The following is a 21,586-nucleotide window of genomic DNA, read 5'->3' as shown; positions in this document are numbered from 1 at the left end:
ATTCTTCCTGCAGTGTTAATATTAACAACATTATGATTGCCCCATCTTCCCTCTTAAAGTCATGTTTCAGGCAGTCTGGAATCCTTATAACCCTTCCACATCTCGTTCAGCGTTCTGTCGGAAGAGTGGTAGGCTCTGGTAATTCTGATTCTTGTTGGCTTGAAGATTGGACTGGCATTTTGACATGGTTCCATCTGTTTTGTCCATTGCTTGATGTTAAACCATGTCTGATTGACCTGACTGATTTGGTGGTGCATGGTTGTTGTTGTTCTAAATTGTTTCTTGTGGGTGAATTAAAATGGTCTTTATCTGTTTGGCGGTGTCTTTTCTTTTTCCGTTTGGGCTGTTGGAAGCTCAGAGTTGAGTAGCATGCTCACCTTGAATTTTTGGTGTTGATGGTTCAAGGCTGCTATGAGGTCTGGGCATCCCTGTGGTACTGGAACACTGGCTGGAAGTTACTGTGACCACACACCTGCGCCATCATCGTAGTTGGAGGTAGGGGCTCCTCAGACCATCGATCCTATTCTGGCACCATTCCGCAGAAGTGCTCTGCTATTCTCGGGTGTGACAAGTGGGGACTTTACAGGGCCTGCAAAGATTGACAAATGTGCGATGCAAAAAAGATATTACAGGTGAAATCAAAATCAGGACTATGCTGTTGTGGCCGGCTAGCAACGGTGGTAATCTTTGCTTCTTCTGCCATCTGGGAGAGATTTGGGACTATGCAGGTAATCCTGCTTAGAAGAGAGAAAGGTTGATTTCGGACAATATACATTGGCTCTGTTGGTGCCATACCTCAGTGGTTCAAGGGTCATGCCAATGACCAGGAGTTGATCTCCTTTTGCTCCATAAAGTGGAGTTTCCATCTGCTTGGATGATTTCACCTATTGTGACAGTCGCTGAGTATTCTATCTAAGATCTTCCCGATTAGTCGAGGGTGTAAGCTACCAGACAAGGTCTTGTGAATATCTAAAGTAAGGCTCGCTATTTGGGAGTTCGAAGTATGGTATTCACAATGTGCCTTGCTGTCACTACCTTCAGTGTACAGGATAGACTATGACTTAGATGGCTATCTTTTCCTTAACTTCAGCTAAATATTTCTAATTCTTGAGTGCTGGGCATAGGTAAGTGACCCTTCCAATAGCTTCAAAGGGTGAGAATATGATGAGCCTTAGTTAAATGTCACTCTTATTTATTAAAATCGACACGGATCTGTATGGTAAAATATAGACGCAATTTATTTAAAGAAAAAGGGTAATACAAATATTTTTGGTAAATGATACAGTTTGACAAATACAGAATATATGGTGAGTTAGCCTGTGAGCTTCTTAACTACATGTTTGTTTAAGCTATGAACATTTCATACTTACATCGACTAGTAGCCTCGGAATTCGATGCTCAATCAATGAGCAGAACTCTACGAGTCGAGATAGCAGCTTGGTCAAATAAACACCCAACAATCTCCTAAACAGCTCTCCAAGCGAAACTCTACCTTTTGCAGCCTGTGCTTAAACATTTATATAGGGTTTTCTTACTTAGGGAGTTCTAGGGAGTTTTTTGCAGAGCACCTGCTTCTGAAAAATAGATAGACTCCCCAGTTATTTCAAGACAAAGAACAGTCTCTCTTGGTTGGCAAGCCCATTAGTTTCAAGGAGGTCTAGCAGGGCACCTGTTCCTAAAGATACTAGGTTGATCCCTCCGGTAGCTAGCTCCAGAAAACACCATTCTCCCTAGTTGGCAAGGCCTCTTGCCAAGCAGTAGCTTCCCTTAGTGGCAAGGCCACTAGACAAGCAATAACCTCCCTTAGTTGGCAAAGCTTATTTCCAGACAAGGCCACTACACTTAATGCGCTCACTGCATCTGGACTTTTACAAAGATAATGTCTGTAATACTTGTTGAAAAACATTATTGCGATAAGTAATGGTTTACAAGAGATATATGACTTCATCAGTCATGAATTTTTAATATAGGGTTAAATACATGATTTAATATAGAATCAATTCTGATCAGCTTTTAATAAGGGTGGACACCGCCACACTATAATCTCTTTTTTGCAGAGCAGATTTGTCAATCTTTGCATGCCCTGTAAAGTCCCCACTTGTCAGATCAATCTATCGCACCTGAGAATACCAAGCCAGGGATTCTAACCTGGGACCCTGGAGCTGTGAAACAACAGGGCTAACCACTGTGCTACCGTGGTGTTCTGACTCTGACCAGTGCTGAATAAGCTTGCTCTCAAATCAAAGAGGTGGAAATAGCCCTAATATTTGGAGTAAAAATGTTCCATCAATAAGTCTATGGATAACATTTCATAGTTATTGCCAACTGCAAACCTCTGTTGGGATTATTTCGGGAGGATAAAGCCATACCCCCAAACCCTCTATAGCTTCAGGTGGGGTCCAATGTTAGCACTCTACGAGTACACATTTCAACATAGGCCGGGCACCCACATTACACAAATACAGTCACTTTGAGCCAACTTTCCCTAAGTGATGCCATACTGCCTCCACCAGAACCACAGGAAATTGCGATTGCTTTGCACTTTCTAGATACATGGGCACGTCAGGTCAGGTTTGGACCCAAAAGGACCCCTTATAATCTTGAATCAAGCGCATGGTCATTCACGGCTGGCATTATGGTAACAGGCCTGAGGAGTTCAGTTAAGAAAAGATGAGTTAAGTTGTGAAGATGGCATATTATTATGGTGAGCAAGGGTGGTCATTCTCATTCCTGCTACACTAAGCCCATCCTGGGATGTCAAAGACGAAGATGCTTGCACGCAGTTACATGTGGTGGCCAGAGATGGATATCAACATAGAGAATCTGGTCAAACAATGTGGTCAATGTCAAATGCAGCAAAATGTACTGTCCATGGCCTAAATACACGCTTAGAAGTGATCACGTCGACCTTGGGTGAGACTACACATCAATTTTGTGGGCCCATTTATGGGCTCCATTTTCTTGCTCATTCTAAGTGGTTGGACATACACAAAATGAAGTCCATGATCTCATAAACCGCAAGGGAAAAATTGCAACCAACATTTGCAACCCACGGATTGCCCGAGGTTCTGGTCTCAGACAATGGAATTGCTTTTACTCGTGAGAAATTCCAACATTTTATGAGAACCCAAGCTATTCAAATTGCTCCCTACCATCTGCCATGAAGAAACAGTCCTCAGCCCTCCAACTCGAGCCACGTTCCGTCCACGTGAGTAGGCCTCAACAGGGACCTTGGATTCATGTCTCATTATATTCACCCCTCACCATCTGGCCTGGGCTTGCGAAATCCTACCAACTGTCCTGGCTTGAGACAATTCACACCTCTTTAACCTGTGATTATCCCTTTCCATCTGGACCTGTAAAGATTTAATTACCTCCAAAGACTCTCATTCAAAGTATCATCTTGCATCATTGACTGTCTATATACGTGGTTGTGGAACCCACCTCTTCATTCACCTGATGAAGGAGCTGCGCTCCGAAACCTAGTGATTCGACACAAACCTGATGGACTTTAACCTGGTGTTGTAAGACATCTTACTCTCCAACTCGAGTGGCCTGTTTCCTGCTCCCCTATTGAACTACATCTCATCTCTCCACAGATGTTACATCCGCTGAGTTGCTAACAGGCAGACCCATTAGGACACGGTTGGATCTTGTATTTCCAAAGTTGGCAGGGAAGGTGGAGGCTAAACCGAACACGCATAAGAAATTGATTCAAAGAAAACTGGGAGAACATTTTGAAGTGGACCATTTGGTACAGATGAAGAATTTTGAGCTGGCCCAAATTGGACTCCAGAAATGGTCATGGCCAAAACAAGTCCAGTGTCTTATCAGATGATGTTCAAAGAAAAAGGGTAAAAAATAACGCCTGGGCCATTTGAGAAGAAGAGAACTGCACACAGTCCAGTGGGACAGCTTGGCCCTAGTAAGCTTGTCAATGAGATTGCTACGGATGAAAGTAATGCTGCAGCAAGCTACCCTGAAGAAGAACCCAGAAATGTTCCACAAGGGAACTGAGGAAACGATCTGCACAGATGCATCTCTGCAAATCGGGAGTCAACCCACTGAGGTTAAAACTGGAGATACCTCTATTGCTGAAGCACCAGTTAGCGAATTATGACGCTAATACTGGATCAAGAAGTCCCCTGACTGACATACCTTATAAGAGACTGTGTTGAGATCCATTTGTTGTATATTATTGTAAATAGTCCCATTGCTATTTAAATCTGTTAATCAAGAACTTAAGGGGGAGTGCTGTGGTAGTGTTCCCCTTAAAGGGGGTGAGTTCCCAGGGGATCATGTGATCCAATCGGACTGGAGCGCGGGTTTCCAAGTTTTTGTTGTTGTTTTTTTAAAATAAATTTAGAGTACCCAATTCATTTTTTTCCAATTAAGGGGCAATTTAGCATGTTTAATCCACCTATCCTGCACATAGAACATCTTTGTGTTGTGGGGGCAAAACCCACGCAAACACGGGGAGAATGTGCAAACTCCACACGAACAGTGACCCAGAGCCGGGATCGAACCTGGGACCTCGGCGCCGTGAGGCAGCAGGGTTAACCCACTGCGCCACCGTGCTGCCCTTCCATCGGATTTTCAAGCTTGGAATCTTGGAATATGGTCGCCTTTTACTTCGCTTTCTCTATATAGTCACTACTTTAATAAACCGCTATTCATTAATCAACTTGGTCGTCTGTCAGGGTATCGCAGTTATCTTGCTAGACTATATCAGTTGAAGCACTTTGCTTGCCTTACATATTGCAGTGTTGTGGACACTTTGAAATGCAACACCCTTGACACATTTTGAATAATTTTGTGTGGCTCCATTTCCAGTGAGCTTTGGTCTTAATATTGCACTTGACTCAAGTGAGACTTTATGTAATAAACTCAGCATCGGAAAACTACCTCTATTAAGTTCCCTTGAATTGTGGTAAATAATTTGATCCAACATTTTGTCATTCCAAATTCTGGTTTGTCTGCAATAATTTGAATTAGTAACACTTGTGTGATGTCACTGCACTGATGGCCCTGTCACTGCAAGTGATCGTGATGGGAGTTTTTGAGATTAGTAATCGCATATCTCTCAATGATTTATTGGTTTATACGTTTGGACAAGTAAAAGACACTCGATAAATATAAATTCTTTATCAAATATGATTTTTTCCCTGTAGTAATTTGGTTCTGAGTGCCTAGTTGTCACAGCTCATGCCATGCTGGTTTTGAAGCCTATTTATTCTTGTGTCACTGAAAAGTGAACACGTACGCACTCAAAGATTTTGCATTGATATTAATCAGCACAAATATAAAGGAAGTTTAGGCTGTTGGTATTACCGACTCTAATTGAAATTAGCAATGTATCTGATTTAATTGAAAATGCTGGAGAGCCATTAATCACTCAGACTGAGGTTTTCTCTCAAATACTGACCGAACATTAGGCTTAAGGCAAAATAGGTGACGAAGGTGATTCCACTGTTTTTGCATTCCCACCAATGTTAGCTCCAGTGACTTCAGAAATGAACAAACAACATGGCTGTTGCAATGGTAGAGCACTAATCACTGCACTTCTAATTTTGTTTCCACCTGGATCCACAATTAATAACATTTTTGGACTACGTATCTGACTTGTATCCCATGTATCTAACTTTGATGTTGATGTGATTGATGATACAAATTCTTTCAAAATAAAATTCTGCTTTGTTGCTGCTGCCTTAAATCACTCCTAGCCTTTAATGTCTGTGAATGCAATTTGCAGTTTCCGCCGTAAACAACTGTGCTCAGTTGGACACAGATAATGTCACCTGCGATGGGAAATGACCTTTCAGCATATCCACAATTATAATTTGTTTTGAATTGTTGATCAAAGCAGATATTTCAGAGCGAACTTTGTTGAGATTATGTGTAGCTGAGCAGATCAGCTGTGCTGCAATGAAATTGATTTTCGGAAGCATCAGTGATGGGGGAGTCACTGGACCGCAAAGACCTGATTAACATTAATGAAGGTTTGAGCAACATTTGAAAGAAGTAACTGGTGTTATTAGTCACCTGACGATACCAGTGAGGGTACAAGGGGAATATCGGTTCAAACTTTTAATTTTTGAATGAAATAGCAACCAATGATCTTGTATTTCCTTAGGCATTTGAATCTCTGCAATAATTCTGAGTTACTGGAAAGATCAATACAAAGCACACTGCATTTACATGTTAAAATTTAAAATTATGCACCTTAAGATTTATTCAAATTCTACAATAGAAGTGCATGTGGTTGCCTTGTTATGGCTGAAAGATGGACGTATTTACTGAATAGGTGCTAGCTTTAATGAGAAATGAAACAAACGGGAGAATTTTAATGCTCCCCACTCTGTGGCAACAAGAACAACAAAGAACAAAGAAATGTACAGCACAGGAACAGGCCCTTCGGCCCTCCAAGCCCGTGCCGACCATGCTGCCCGACTAAACTACAATCTTCTACACTTCCTGGGTTCCAGCCCTCTATTCCCATCCTATTCATGTATTTGTCAAGATGCCCCTTAAATGTCACTATCATCCCTGCTTCCACTACCTCCTCCGGTAGCGAGTTCCAGGCTCCCACTACCCTCTGCGTAAAAAAACTTGCCTCGTACATCTACTCTAAACCCTGCCCCTCTCACCTTAAACCTATGCCCCCTAGTAATTGACCCCTCTACCCTGGGGAAAAGTCTCTGACTATCCACTCTGTCTATGCCCCTCATAATTTTGTATACCTCTATCAGGTCTCCCCTCAACCTCCTTCGTTCCAGTGAGAACAAACCGAGTTTATTCAACCGCTCCTCATAGCTAATGCCCTCCATACCAGGCAACATTCTGGTCAATCTCTTCTGCACCCTCTCTAAAGCCTCCACATCCTTCTGGTAGTGTGGCGACCAGAATTGAACACTATACTCCAAGTGTGGCCTAACTAAGGTTCTATACAGCTGCAACATGACTTGCCAATTCTTATACTCAATGCCACGGCCAATGAAGGCAAGTATGCCGTATGCCTTCTTGACTACCTTCTCCACCTGTGTTGCCCCTTTCAATGACCTGTGGACCTGTACTCCTAGATCTCTTTGACTTTCAATACTCTTGAGGGTTCTACCATTCACTGTATATTCCCTACCTGCATTAGACCTTCCAAAATGCATTACCTCACATTTGTCCAGATTAAACTCCATCTGCCATCTCTCCGCCCAAGTCTCCAAACAATCTAAATCCTGCTGTATCCTCCGACAGTCCTCATCGCTATCCGCAATTCCACCAACCTTTGTGTTGTCTGCAAACTTACTAATCAGACCAGTTACATTTTCCTCCAAATCATTTATATATACTACAAAGAGCAAAGGTCCCAGCACTGATCCCTGTGGAACACCACTGGTCACAGCCCTCCAATTAGAAAAGCATCTTTCCATTGCTACTCTCTGCCTTCTATGAGCTAGCCAGTTCTGTATCCACCTTGCCAGCTCACACCTGATCCCATGTGACTTCACCTTTTGTACTAGTCTACCATGAGGGACCTTGTCAAAGGCCTTACTGAAGTCCATATAGACAACATCCACTGCCCTACCTGCATCAATCATCTTAGTGACCTCCTCGAAAAACTCTATCAAGTTAGTGCTGCCTCTCACTAATACGTCCATTTGCTTCCAAATGGGAGTAGATCCTGTCTCGAAGAATTCTCTCCAGTAATTTCCCTACCACTGAAGTAAGGCTCACCGGCCTGTATTTCCCGGGATTATCCTTGCTACCCTTCTTAAACAGAGGAACCACATTGGCTATTCTCCAGTCCTCCGGGACATCCCCTGAAGACAGCGAGGATCCAAAGATTTCTGTCAAGGCCTCAGCAATTTCCTCTCCAGCCTCCTTCAGTATTCTGGGGTAGATCCCATCAGGCCCTGGGGACTTATCTACCTTAATATTTTTTAAGACATCCAACACCTCGTCTTTTTGGATTTCAATGTGACCCAGGCTATCTACACACCCTTCTCCAGACTCAACATCTACCAATTTCTTCTCTTTGGTGAATACTGATGCAAAGTATTCATTTAGTACCTCGCCCATTTCCTCTGGCTCCACACATAGATTCCCTTGCCTATCCTTCAGTGGGCCAACCCTTTCCCTGGCTACCCTCTTGCTTTTTATGTACGTGTAAAAAGCCTTGGGATTTTACTTAACCCTATTTGCCAATGACTTTTCGTGACCCCTTCTAGCCCTCCTGACTCCTTGCTTAAGTTCCTTCCTACTTTCCTTATATTCCACACAGGCTTCGTCTGTTCCCAGCCTTTTAGCCCTGACAAATGCCTCCTTTTTCTTTTTGACGAGGCCTACAATATATCTCGTCATCCAAGGTTCCCGAAAATTGCCGAATTTATCCTTCTTCCTCACAGGAACATGCCGGTCCTGAATTCCTTTCAACTGCCACTTGAAAGCCTCCCACATGTCAGATGTTGATTTGCCCTCAAACATCCGCCCCCAATCTATGTTCTTCAGTTCCCGCCTAATATTGTTATAATTAGCCTTCCCCCAATTTAGCACATTCATCCTAGGACCACTCTTATCCTTGTCCACCAGTACTTTAAAACTTACTGAATTGTGGTCACTGTTACCGAAATGCTCCCCTACTGAAACATCTACCATCTGGCCGGGCTCATTCCCCAATACCAGGTCCAGTACCGCCCCTTCCCTAGTTGGACTGTCCACATATTGTTTTAAGAAGCCCTCCTGGATGCTCCTTACAAACTCCACCCCGTCTAAGCCCCTGGCACTAAGTGAGTCCCAGTCAATATTGGGGTAGTTGAAGTCTCTCATCACCACGACGCTGTTGTTTTTACTCTTTTCCAAAATCTGTCTACCTATCTGCTCCTCTATCTCCCGCTGGCTGTTGGGAGGCCTGTAGTAAACCCCCAACATTGTGACTGCACCCTTCTTATTCCTGATCTCTACCCATATAGCCTCACTGCCCTCTGAGGTGTCCTCCCGCAGTACAGCTGTGATATTCTCCCGAACCAGTAGCGCAACTCCGCCTCCCCTTTTACATCCCCCTCTATCCCACCTGAAACATCTAAATCCTGGAACGTTTAGCTGCCAATCCTGCCCTTCCCTCAACCAGGTCTCTGTAATGGCAACATCATCATAGTTCCAAGTACTAATCCAAGCTCTAAGTTCATCTGCCTTACCCGTAATACTTCTTGCATTAAAACATATGCACTTCAGGCCTCCAGACCCGCTGTGTTCAGCAACTTCTCCCTGCCTGCTCTGCCTCAGAGCCACACTGTCCCTATTCCCTAGTTCTCCCTCAATGCTCTCACCTTCTGACCTATTGCTCCCGTGCCCACCCCCCTGCCATACTAGTTTAAACCCTCCCGTGTGACACTAGCAAACCTCGCGGCCAGGATATTTATGCCTCTCCGGTTTAGAGATGAGGGCTATTGAAATTCTTTGGTTTACTCGCCCACTGCAAAGCTACGTGGATCCGCCTTTGCTTGATTTTTAATGTGTTCTCCTGAACAGGCAGCTCAGGCACCTGCCTGAAACTGAGGGGGTAATTCTTCAAACTATGCTCATGGAGTCCAGTGACATCAGTCGGATCCATTTTAGCTCAGTCGTGAATAGGGGAAACTGCTACAGCTATCCTGCCAGACAGAGGCAAGTTAGAATAGGATTGGGATGTGAAGAGCCACTAAAAGGTAAGCTTTTAAACTTTGTTAGGCCTGGAGCAAGAGGGGGGAAGCAGACTAATGACACAGTAATGAGGCTCAGCGGCTAAAACCAGGTGGTCAGTTTCCCTCTGAGAAGTAAAATTGACCTAAATGATGAAGTATTCATCAAGCTTAATTTAGAACCTATTCAAGGCTATTTTGATATGCTTGGTAGCTTTGCTGCAGTATTGTTTGAGAAATTTGACAAGGTAGGTGTTGACATTATTGCAATTTTATAAACGGGAACTGGAGAGATAACATTCACCGACGGCCCCCATTATAGCTTTCACTGTAAATTAAACCAAAGCTGCTTACTGGTCTTTTGGGAAGCTACTGGCATTGTTAACTGATTCAAAGAGATTTTTGTTTTTGATGTATAACAGTGTTTTATTTATTTGTATAGACTGCCCAAGATAAACATGTCAATCAAATTCTGTCATCTCATTAGAAGAGGGCTATATTATATCTTACTCATTTGATCTTAATTTTTGTGCTTTATAGGAAGCTCTGAAAGTGCAATTGTCACTGCATGAGATAGATAATTGCCTTTTTGAAACCTCTTCTCTGCCAGTTTTTTGTGTTAAGTTGTGCCCTGTATTCCAGTCCTTGAAGACGGTGTATTCTGAATGAGACTCCAGGACTGAAGTACTCTAGTGTTACTTTGGCTACACTTCTCAGTAGAGCAAACATGTAGCTTGCTCTCTTGCCCATTTTAAAAAAAGAATTTTAAATTAAGGTCCGACCCAAAGGGTTCCTTTTCCTGGCAGCCGCTAATCTCTGTTTTTGTGAACTGTTGCTGTGGTTACCAGTTATAGGATCAATATGTCACTTGAAACATTTTTATGCAAGCACGTGTTCATTTTTTTCACTTTTGAGATTATAATGTTTGTTTTAGGTGTAATAAAAACTGTTCCATCAGCTGGAAGGAAGCGCTATTCTCTTCCCATTGAACACAGACCACTTGCAGCTCCCGAAGTTACTGGGAACATTCTCTGTTTCAGTCAAATCATTAAGTTGGATAACCTATGGAATATTGATAGTTAAACCTGCACCTTTCCCCCTATTAACTTTTCACCAATCTGCTATCTTTAGATTAACTCTGTCCCTCCTAATTTCAGAATATTATAAAATGCTTTTTTATTTTTGTTTTTCTTCCTTTGAGTACCAATTCATTTTTTCTAATTAAAGGGCAATTTAGCGTAGCCAATCCACCTACCCTGCACATCTTTGGGTTGTGTGGGTGAAACCCACGCAAACATGGGGAGAATGTGCAAACTCCACACGGACAGTGAACCAGAGCCGGGATCGAACCTGGGACCTCGGCGCCGTGATGCAGCAGTGCTAACCACTGCGCCACCATGCTGCACCGTTTTTCATTCCTGCTCTGGTCTAAGCACGGTAGCACAAGTGGATAGCACTGTGGCTTCACAGCGCCAGGGTCCCAGGTTCAATTTCCCGCTGGGTCACTGTCTGTGCGGAGTCTGCACGTTCTCCCCGTGTGTGTGTGTGGGTTTCCTTCGGGTGCTCCGGTTTCCTCCCGCAGTCCAAAGATGTGCAGGTTAGGTGGTTTGGCCATGATAAATTGCCCTTAGTGACCAAAAAGGTTAGGAGGGGTTATTGGGTTACGGGGATCGGGTGGAAGTGAGGGTTTAAGTGGGTCGGTGCAGACTCGAGATAGCCTGAAGTGCCAGCTTTCAAACGGGATATTTAAAAAAAAAAAAGCAATCCCATCAGGTGGCTGTAGATAGAATTTACAGAATTTACAGTGCAGAAGGAGGCCATTCAGCCCATTGAGTCTGCACCAGCTCTTTGAAAGAGCACCCTACCCAAGGTCAACACCTCCACCCGATCCCCATAACCCAGTAACCCCACCCAACACTAAGGGCAATTTTGGACACCAAGGGCAATTTATCATGGCCAATCCACCTAACCTGCACATCTTTGGACTGTGGGAGGAAACCGGAGCACCCGGAGGAAACCCACGCACACACACTGGGAGGATGTGCAGACTCCGCACAGACAGTGACCCAAGCCGGAATCGAACCTGGGAACCTGGAGCTGTGAAGCAATTGTGCTATCCACAATGCTACCGTGCTGCCCTAAAAAAGCCCATGCACTGCTCAAAGTAGGGTAGTTTTATTCTCCTAACGTCCCATCAACATTTATCCCTCTAACAGCATCATTAAGACAGACTATCTGGTCATGTATTTTATTCCTGTCTGTGGGACCTTGTTGTATGCACATTGGTTGTCACTTTTCCCTACTTTATATCTGTGACTACTTCACTGCATGTAAAAGTATTATTGGATGTCCTGAAGTTATGAAAGCTGATTAGAATCACTACAGTGCAGAAGGAGGCCATTCAGCCCATTGAGTCTGCACCGACCCATCAAATGAGCACTCTACGTATGTCAATCCCACCTGTTACAAATTGGGCGGAAAAAAAACCCACAGATGGAACTTTTTAAAAAAAATTGATATGGTTAAGAATGTGGAACTGGTTACCAGCACAGATATTGAAATTCAACATTAATGGATTTCAGGAGAGAAGTAGACAGATTCTTGCCAACAAACAGGATTCAAGAATATTAGAATGCACCAGGTGATTTTATGGATGGATGAGCTAATGGCCCAAATGTTTGCTCCTGCCTGAAATATTATTGTTTTACTATATTTGTACTGTTTCATTTCAGTCATTAGGATTTAGCCTCCTGGGTTACAATGCCATCTATTTATGGAAATATAATGAAACTGATGACTGATTCTTCCTATACACAATCTACTCGCTTAAAATCTTTTGTTCAACTTATTGTTTTCACCAGTTTTCTCCATGTAAACACCATACTGCCCAGCATGGCCTGTTTTTTATGTTAGTAGAAAGGTAGGGTAACCATATTCACAAACAGCCACTGACATCTGCACTTTTCCTTGGTCATTCTGCCAGTAGGCATGCTTGTGTGAGCCACAAAGGGCCATTCCCTACTTCAGATGGTCTGGCGAAGATTGGCAGGACTTTATCCTTCTCGAAGAATCCTGCATTCAAATGTCAGTGAAGATTGTGATTCAAACTGTGATCTGTTTGTGGGAGTGCAGCCCTGTAGGACCGCAGCTAATGCGCAGTTCATTCTCACTGCTAATGAGCATCATAATGTCATTTTGTGACACTTCATATGTTCCAAGCAGTAGAAAAATCAAATGTTATTTTTCAAATCGCAAATAGCAAAATTTCATACATTTTTACTCTGTGTCGCAGACAAAATGTATTTGCTGGCTTACTTCCCATAATCAACTTGTTTTGTATGGAAAGGGATGTACCTTCGTTTTGGAGTGTGTATTCAAATTAAATAATTTAACAGCAAGCTTTCATGAGTTTTTTTAAATAAAAGGTTATTTATTCTCACCACCCTCCGAATTAATGCAACATCACAGTCTCACGCATGCATGCATGCAGTGGATACAGATAAAGATGGTACATTTTTTCAGATTACAGTTAATTCAGTCTCTGATTTATAATCTCCCATATAGCAGGCCTGTGGTTTCTTTAAGTGAATTTGATCATTTAAAGTTGAAGTGCGGGTCTTGTAAAGCAACGGGTTCGCAGCAGGTTGTGACGTTTTGTCAGTCGAGTATCTAGAAGGTTTGGTTCTCAGGTGAACTTTGAAACTGGAACAGGTTAAGTACTTTGACTGGCCCCGTGTCTGCGTGGCTCTAACTCCCACAACCCAAAGATGTGCTTGGTAGATGATTGGACTCCTAAATTGCCCCTTAATTGGGGGGAAAAAAGAATTGGGTACTCTTTTTTAAAAAAAAAATGTTTTTAAAGTACTTTGGCTGCTTGATGATTGATGATGCTGCGTTTTCTACAATCACTGTCTCTTCAGTGATTTTCTGCAAACTGCCCTGGTCTCGAGTCTTTGGATAAAACTCATTACCTCAAGCCAGTTTCGATCACATGATTAATAATAGCATTGCCCAACCAGTGATTTAGAAGCCTATCACTACATAATAAAGAGATATATGGTGATTTTTCACACTTGTGGATAACTGGTCCTGTAAATTTTATTTTGTTAATTAATTACTAAACTGGAGACATAACGTCCAGGAGTCAATTGTTTCGAGTAAGCTATGAACAGTGGCAAACATGAATGCCACAGAGGTGTGTTGTCATGATATGTTGTCATGGGGGTAGTTCCCCACCCAGTGTGAAATTTCTGGAAGCTTGATGGTCAGTATTGAATGGGCAAAGATCCTATGACTACAAGGCAGCCATCTTAACAGTTCATCAGTGTCCACTTTCAGTAGGACAATTCTTGAACTTAAGCACGGACTTTGTTAAAGTTATCAAAAGGACATGTCTTTACCAAGCATGACACCGAGCACATCCAACTGTTGCTTTTGGGTTGTTTTGATCAATGTTGGCTATCTTTGTGCTAGTGAGGTCTAAAGCACTGACCTTTATACATCTTTAGCCTGTTGTAAGTCTCAAAATTCATTTAAACTAATAAAAACCAATGTGATGCTTTAATCCACACCTAACATACTTTTTTCTCATTTGTTTTTGAATGACTGTAAAACATCTTTTAATTGGATTATTAAATCTGTTCAGTAACAAAGATTGTGGGCGCGATCAACCAGCCACCTCACACCCGACTGGGAGTGCAGTGTCGTCAGTAGATACTGGGTGAAGCCTCTGTGATCTTTCTGGTAGCCACTACGCCTCGCGGGATCTACCCAGATCCCAGCGAAACCCCCCACAGATGGCACTTGGGGGTTGAGTGTATATACGTTGGCAAATAGCTCTATTTAAATGAACTAGACACATCACGCATGTCCAACATATGATCCAGGCCTGTGAAGCCCCACTTTGCAACCCCTGGAGCCAGTTTTCAAAGTACCCATCAAATGGGTAAATTTGAATGGGCGATTCTGCATAGAGGTGCTTTACCAATCACAGGCCGGTTCTCTCCCGATTTGCTGCTAATAAGCCCGCTGTGGAGTGGTGTGAGGCAGCCGTAGAGGTGACAATTAGGCATATGAGTAAGTGAGTGACTGGTGAGTGTGTGCGAGGGAGACGGAGATGGTGTGTGAGGGAGAGTGAGGGTGTGTGTGTGAAATGAAAATCGCTTATTGTCACAAGTAGGCTTCAATGAAGTTACTGTGAAAAGCCCCTAGTCGCCACATTCCGTCACCTGTTCGGGGAGGCTGTTATGGGAGTGTGTGCGTGTGTGCGTGCGTGCGGGTGTGTGAAGGAGGGGGCGTTGGGTATATGTGGGGGGGGGGTGTGAGGGAGAGGGCATAGGGGGTCTGTGTATGTGAGGGCGGAGGGGGGTGGAGGTGAGTGGGGAGGGCGCAGGGAGGAAGAACGTCCATAAATCTGGCACACTCCCCGTATCAGGGTTTTCATTCACCCCCACATGCCATCATGTACTCATCTATTCTCACAGGAGGGGAAGGTGACTGAGTACACACTCTCTCAGTCTCTCACTCTCAAAAATAAGGTGTAATGTTACGCTTTTAACATGGTAGTCTATTTTTTAATAAACATCTTCCTTTACCACACTCCAATTATTTTGGGGAGGTAAAAGTTATGGTTAATTCCCAGTAATACAATAAGATTGTCAGAACCCAATTTTAATTTTGTTCATTTGATTTCGGGGAGAGAAGACGAAAAAAGTCTTGACTTCACTGCAATCCTTTCAGTAACCAAGCCTTTTTGAGACAGTTTTGGTGCGTGCACGCATTAATTTATTAGTTTAAAGCCAACTCTTCATTCCGAGTTAGATGATATGCCAATACACAAGTACCAGTGTGGTTCAGGTGAAGGCTGTTAGTGATACAGCTCCTTTTTTCCCCCAATGCTGGTGTCAGTGCCCCATGATTTGAAACCGATTTCTCCGACACCAATCTTTGAGCCCTACGTTCGACTCGCTGATATTATTTACCCTATTTCCTTGTGTCTCCAGTAATAATCCAGAGATTATTACCTTTCGTTCTGCTTTTTAATTGAGTGCCTACCTGCTCCCTCAGCAGAACCTCTTTCTTACTCCTGCCTATATCGTTGGTACCAGTGTAGACCATGACAACTGGATCCTTTCCTTTCCACTCCCAAGCTCCTCTCCAGCCCTGATGAAGTAACCTGCTGGCATTGCAGCCTTTGGGATTTGTGATCCCCCTTATTGAAAGGAAACCTACAACACGGTGCTGTGATCAGTTTGTTAATGGTTCCTGCAGTGCCTGCTCTTGTCTACACAAATGGAAAGATACACAAACCTGTTCCAATGACTCTGGATCCCTATACCTGCCACACGGCATCAAATCCACCAGTTTCTGACCATGGACCAAATCTGAAACACCTAGAGTTTAAGGGGTGTGACTGTCACCTGGACTCATAATTATTGCCCGATCATCCCTTTTGTTATTAAATCAGTCCACTCCATCACAGACCTTTGTTCTTTATCAACCATTTCCCACTTTTCCCTGGCTGTGCATGCTTCAAAGCTGTTTAAGTCTATAATATTTTCCAATTCTGATGAAATGTCATTGAATTGAAGTGTTAACACTGTTTCTCTCACTAAGGGCTGCCTGACCTGCTGGGTGTTTCCAGAGTTTTCTCTTTTTTTGTTGTATAATGTTTCCGATTTATTAGTGCAAAATCCACAGGCAGGTGTCAGAAAGATGTTTCCAAAAGCTCCATCCTTTTTATATTGCTAATATGGGTGCAGAAAGAGACAGAACTAGCATTGGAAATTGTAATCGTATCATGACAGTAGTGTACACATACATTTGAGGCTCCCATCTGTTTCCAGTACGAACTCCGGCTGCTCAGATGCCGGTATCTGAAAATGGGGAGAGATGCTGAAATAGCAATAAGCCAACGCAACCAGCCTTCTCTAAATCTTTAGTAATAATAATTTTTATATAGCGTCACAAGTAGGCTTACATTAACACTGTAATGAAGTTACTGTGAAAATCCTCTAGTCGCCACACTCGGGCACTTGTTCGGGTACAGTGAGGGAGAATGCAGAGTGTCCAATTCACCTTGCAGCACAACTTTCGGGACTTGTGGGAGGAAACCAGAGCATTCAGAGGAAACCTACGCAGCATCGGAGAGAACATGCAGACTCTGCACAGACAGTAACCCAAGCCGGGAATCGAACCCTAAGACCCTGGAGGTGTGAAGCAACACTGCTAACTACTGCCTTGTTTTTAGGTACAATATGCAAGATGCCCTTTTTTCTAATATCATGTAGATGAAGTTCAGATGTGAATGACGTTCTACTTTTAATTTACTTGGCGGGGAGGGGACATAAATAAAATTGGACCTTGAATTGGATGAATGGTGGCTGAAGAACAAATAGCAATCGCTCCAACTGACACAATTTTCTGTTGGTCTTATTATCTTGTTCTCTGAATCATCTGAAAAAGCTAGAAAATGTGATTTTTGGGTGATATCTGAAAATGTGATATTCATGCAATCTCAGTACAGTAAAAGCAAATTGATGACTTTGGAGCATCTGTTCATCCAGAATTCTTGGGCAGGGCGATATGGTTGCGATTGGTGGCACGGTAGCATAGTGGTTAGCACTATTGCTTCACAGCACCAGGGTCCCAGGTTTGATTCCCGGCTTCGATCTCTGTCTGCGGAGTCTGCTCATTTTCCCCGTGTCTGCATGGGTTTCCCCCGGCTGCTCCGGTTTCCTCCCACAAATCCCGAAAGGAAACTTGAACATTCTGAATTCTCCCTCCGCGTACCTGAACAAGCGCCACAGTGTGGCGAATAGGGGCTTTTCACAGCAACTTCATTGCAGTGTTAATGTAAGCCTACTTGTGATAGTAATACAGTTTATTGCTGAATCAGCCCTACAGTATAATTTTTCCATTGGAAACCAGAATAATATGAGGTTATACAACGTAAAAAGGTACAAGAGTCTGAAAATAAGCAAATGATCATTAATGCCTTTAATCTTGTCTACCGTTGCATTTTTAAACAGCTCTTAGTTCACAACTACAGAACGCCATTGCAAATATTATGAGGCACATTAAAGTTATTAGGCACATATCCATCAATAAATATGTAAGTGGTTCTGCACAAGTGCAAACTGTGCTTGAAATTGTATTTGAAGTGAATTAATGGTTCAAGTTTCCATCCAAACTGCTGAGCATAATCACAATGGTAAAATCTTTGGTAAACCAGTTCAATTGATCAGTACAGTAGCATTGTAATCGTTCTTTTTTGTATGAAGAAAAACTGATACATTTACAATTGGTAGCCTGATGCAGTTTTGATCAGTTTCATTCCTGCAGATTAAAATGACTGTCACCGAAAATAAGCATTTCTAATGAGTGTTTAGTTCTCCACCTGAGTAACATGATTTGAAGTAACATCACATTGCTGTTACAAAAACATGGACTGAACCATTTATTAGTTTCATTGGTGCACATTCGTACATTTCTCAGTGAATTAAATATTTAAACATTTAAAAGGTACCTATCAGTGACTTTGTCTAAAGAAATAACTGAGCATGAAGTGAAGCACTAAAATAGCTGCAAACAGACACAACCAACAGAAACAGTATGGGCGCGATTCTCTGAAATGGAGACAGAGTGTTCGTGCCGTCGTGAACGCCGTTGAGGTTCACGACGGCGTGAAACGGCCCCTATCCCGACCGATTCAGGGCCCGAAAATGGGCTAGGAGCGGCACCGCGCCATTTACGCGCGCCAGGCCTTGGCGCCGCATACATGACGCGGCCGGCGCCGCATAACTGGCGTCACCCGCGCATGCGTGGTTGCCATCCTCCCCGAGTCCGCCCCACAAGAAGATGTCCGGATCTTGCGGGGCTGCGGAAGAAAGGAGGTCCTCCTTCAGAGAGGACGGCCCGACGATCGGTGGGCACCGATCGTGGGCCAGACCCCATTTGAGCACTCCCCCGCAGACCGCCCCCCCCCCCCCCCAGCATTCCTGCGCTGTTCCCGCCGGCAGCGACCAGGTGTGGACGGCGCCATGGGGAACCCGCCGTTTTGGGCAGGCTGCTTGGCCCATCCGGCACTGAGAATCGCGGGGGTACCGGTGAATCGCCATTTTGGCTGTCTCGGGCGATTCACTGGACCGCGCCGCGCAAAACGCGTTTGTGCCGATCTGGCCGCTTCCGTGAATCACGGGAGGGCGTCGGACCGGCGTGGCGGGAAAATTTGGCGACCCAGGCGATTCTCCAAACCAGCGCGGGAGCGGAGAATCGCACCCTATATGTTTGACAGAACGTATGTTTGAATTTCCCCATCATTTGTGGTGATTTGGCCAATTTCACCTATTTTGCATGGTTAATATTAGTGCAAACAAGTGAAAACTTCCCATGTGGTTTTGTCTTCAGCTTAGAGCTACATTAGGAATTCATCTTGGTATCTTTATATGGGGTAAAAGAACAAAAGTTGGTAAGAACAATAGAATTGTAACCTTTTTTTGCCTTTATTCTCTGATGTGATTTCAATGTTATGGTTTTTTAATCTATAATATTTATTATGTTACTGTCCAATTGAGAGACAATTAATCATGCCGAAAACCAGACCAGTTTATTCTGCTTAGTATCTCTAAATTATGTAATCCTTTTACAGTTTCTTTGATTTAATGACAAATCCCCGCTGAAGCATTTTTGCTGTCCTTGAAAATGTTAATTTCTTTTCAATTAAGAAGACTTGGGCATCCAACTTTGGGAACTTTAGATTGATTTTGTGAACTAGAAGAAATACTCAACATCTGCGTTTTCAATGTGAAGACCCCACATGACTTGAAATTTTTGAGTTTGAGGATCTAAAGCTTTATTTACCATACACCAGGGGCGGGATTCTCTCTGGCCGGGCCAGAGAATCACCGCGACCAGTGCGAATCGCGCCACGCCGCACCGACGCTGGAGAATCGGTGCCATTTGCATGGTTGACGTGGCACCGGTTGGGCGCTGCTCTACGTGTCCGGCCTGCCGATTCTTGGCCCAGGATGGGCCGAACGGCCGTCGTAAAAACGCAGAGTCCCGTCGGCGCCGTCCACACCTGCTCTCAGCCGGCGAGTACTCGTCGTGGAAGGGTCGGGAGAGCGGCCTGTCGGGGGAAGGGGGGGGGTCCGACACTGGGGAGGGCCTCCGATGTAGCCTGGCCCGCAATCGGGGCCCACCGATTGGCGGGCCGGCCTCTCTGGCTGGTGGCCTCCTTTCTTCCACGTCGGCCCCTGTAGTCTTGCGCCATATTGCGCCGCGGCCATGCATTGAAGGAAGCCACTGCGCATGCACGCGTTGGCTCCAGTGCCACTGTGCATGCGCGGATCCTGCGGCGCCCATTTGATGCCGGGATCAGCAGCTGGAGCGGCATGAACCACTCCAGTGCCGTACTGGCCCCCTGTAGGGGCCAGAATTGCCGATCCTGAGGCCATGTTGACGCCGTTGAGAAATGCGACTGTGTTACCGACGGCGTCAACACTTAGCCTCAGGATCACAGAATCCCGCCCCGAATTTCAGTGCCAATGTGAACTATGTATTTAGGTTAAAGCAGAATAGAAAATAAACCCGTTTAATAATAGAAAAATTCTGAGAAGCAATGAACAAAGAAACGACGATGCCCTTGTTATAAAATACCAGCTTACATTTGCTTGGGGAATTGTCTGGAGAGTTTTGGGCAAATTACATTTTTGAAGGGAACTGGGAGAAAAGATAAGCTGCATCACCATTGGCTGTCCCTTGATTCGAGAGTGATGTGTACTCAGGTTCACCAGCTTTTGCCATGGGTCACCATGATACTGAGCAGGACAATTTTCAAGGCGCAGTTCGTTGGAAACATGGGGCAGGATGTCCCATGAGGTAGTGGGATCTGGAGAGCAGGATTTCCTTCCTTATCTTTCCTTTTCAGCTGCCGTTGTGCCTCATCATTAACCCGATGTGTGATTAAGCTTGATGGACGAGTTTTCACCATTTTGAATGATTGGTACCAAGTTCTTGCAGTCATTAATGTCAATGCTGCCACGTTTCAAAGTGCTGTTATGGGCGAGGCGCTTTCATAACACCAAAATGTATCCTGGAGTTCAACCAACCTCTCCCTTTAATGGATTAGTCGCTTTTCCTAGCACACGGCCTTTCCCTAGGTGTGGGATTACAATTATGGACACGTGGGTTTTTAAACACAAAACACTGTTTATTCCATGAACTCAACTTAACATCTTGAATAAACATTGGATCTCTTAACACCCCTTACTTCAAAGATAACTCAGAAAATATTGCAATAGTAAATAATTCTTTAAAATGTTCCTTCAAACTTCCAAGAGACTTAACACCTTTAAACAAAATCACATCAGGTTAACGGCTTCACTGTTATAAGTTTAAATCACACAAATGATCCAGAGATAGTCTTTCATGGCAGATATCCAGTTCACTGCAAAACACAGACACACACCCAGCTCTTTTCAAAACTGAAAACTAAACCTGCAAAACTAAACTGCAAAATGGCTGACCTGACCTCAGCCCCACCCACTCTCTGACATCACTGTTTTCTTAAAGGTACATTGCTTAAACATCCATGTCTTAAAAGTACTCTCACATGACAGTGCCTTTGACCCCGCCCTGGAAGGCTGGCCATTTGAGGGTTGAGAAAACAAGACCTTGGGGGAGATGCTTTTCAGCTATCCGGATGCAGTGTCCAGAGAACATAGAACATTACAGCGCAGTACAGGCCCTTCGGCCCTCCATGTTGCGCCGACCTGTGAAACCACCCTAAAGCCCATCTACACTATTCCCTTATTGTCCATCAAAGTTGATTTTCCAGGAGTTTGGGATGAAAGCGTGTAGAGCTACCTTCAAGAAGGACTACTAGCAGTTGTCTGGCAGTCCTCCCGTTGAAT

At 43.9% G+C, this 21,586-nt stretch overlaps 1 protein-coding gene across 4 annotated transcripts in view; it reads left to right on the top strand.

Moving 5' to 3' along the window:
* Positions 1–21,586, top strand: part of ctnnal1 (catenin (cadherin-associated protein), alpha-like 1) — a 501,890-nt gene that overhangs the window by 234,283 nt on the left and 246,021 nt on the right. The window lies entirely within an intron of this gene.

Source organism: Scyliorhinus torazame, chromosome 6, assembly GCF_047496885.1.
Source record: "Scyliorhinus torazame isolate Kashiwa2021f chromosome 6, sScyTor2.1, whole genome shotgun sequence".
Lineage (NCBI taxonomy): Eukaryota > Metazoa > Chordata > Chondrichthyes > Carcharhiniformes > Scyliorhinidae > Scyliorhinus > Scyliorhinus torazame.
This window is presented reverse-complemented; position numbering and strand designations above follow the sequence as displayed.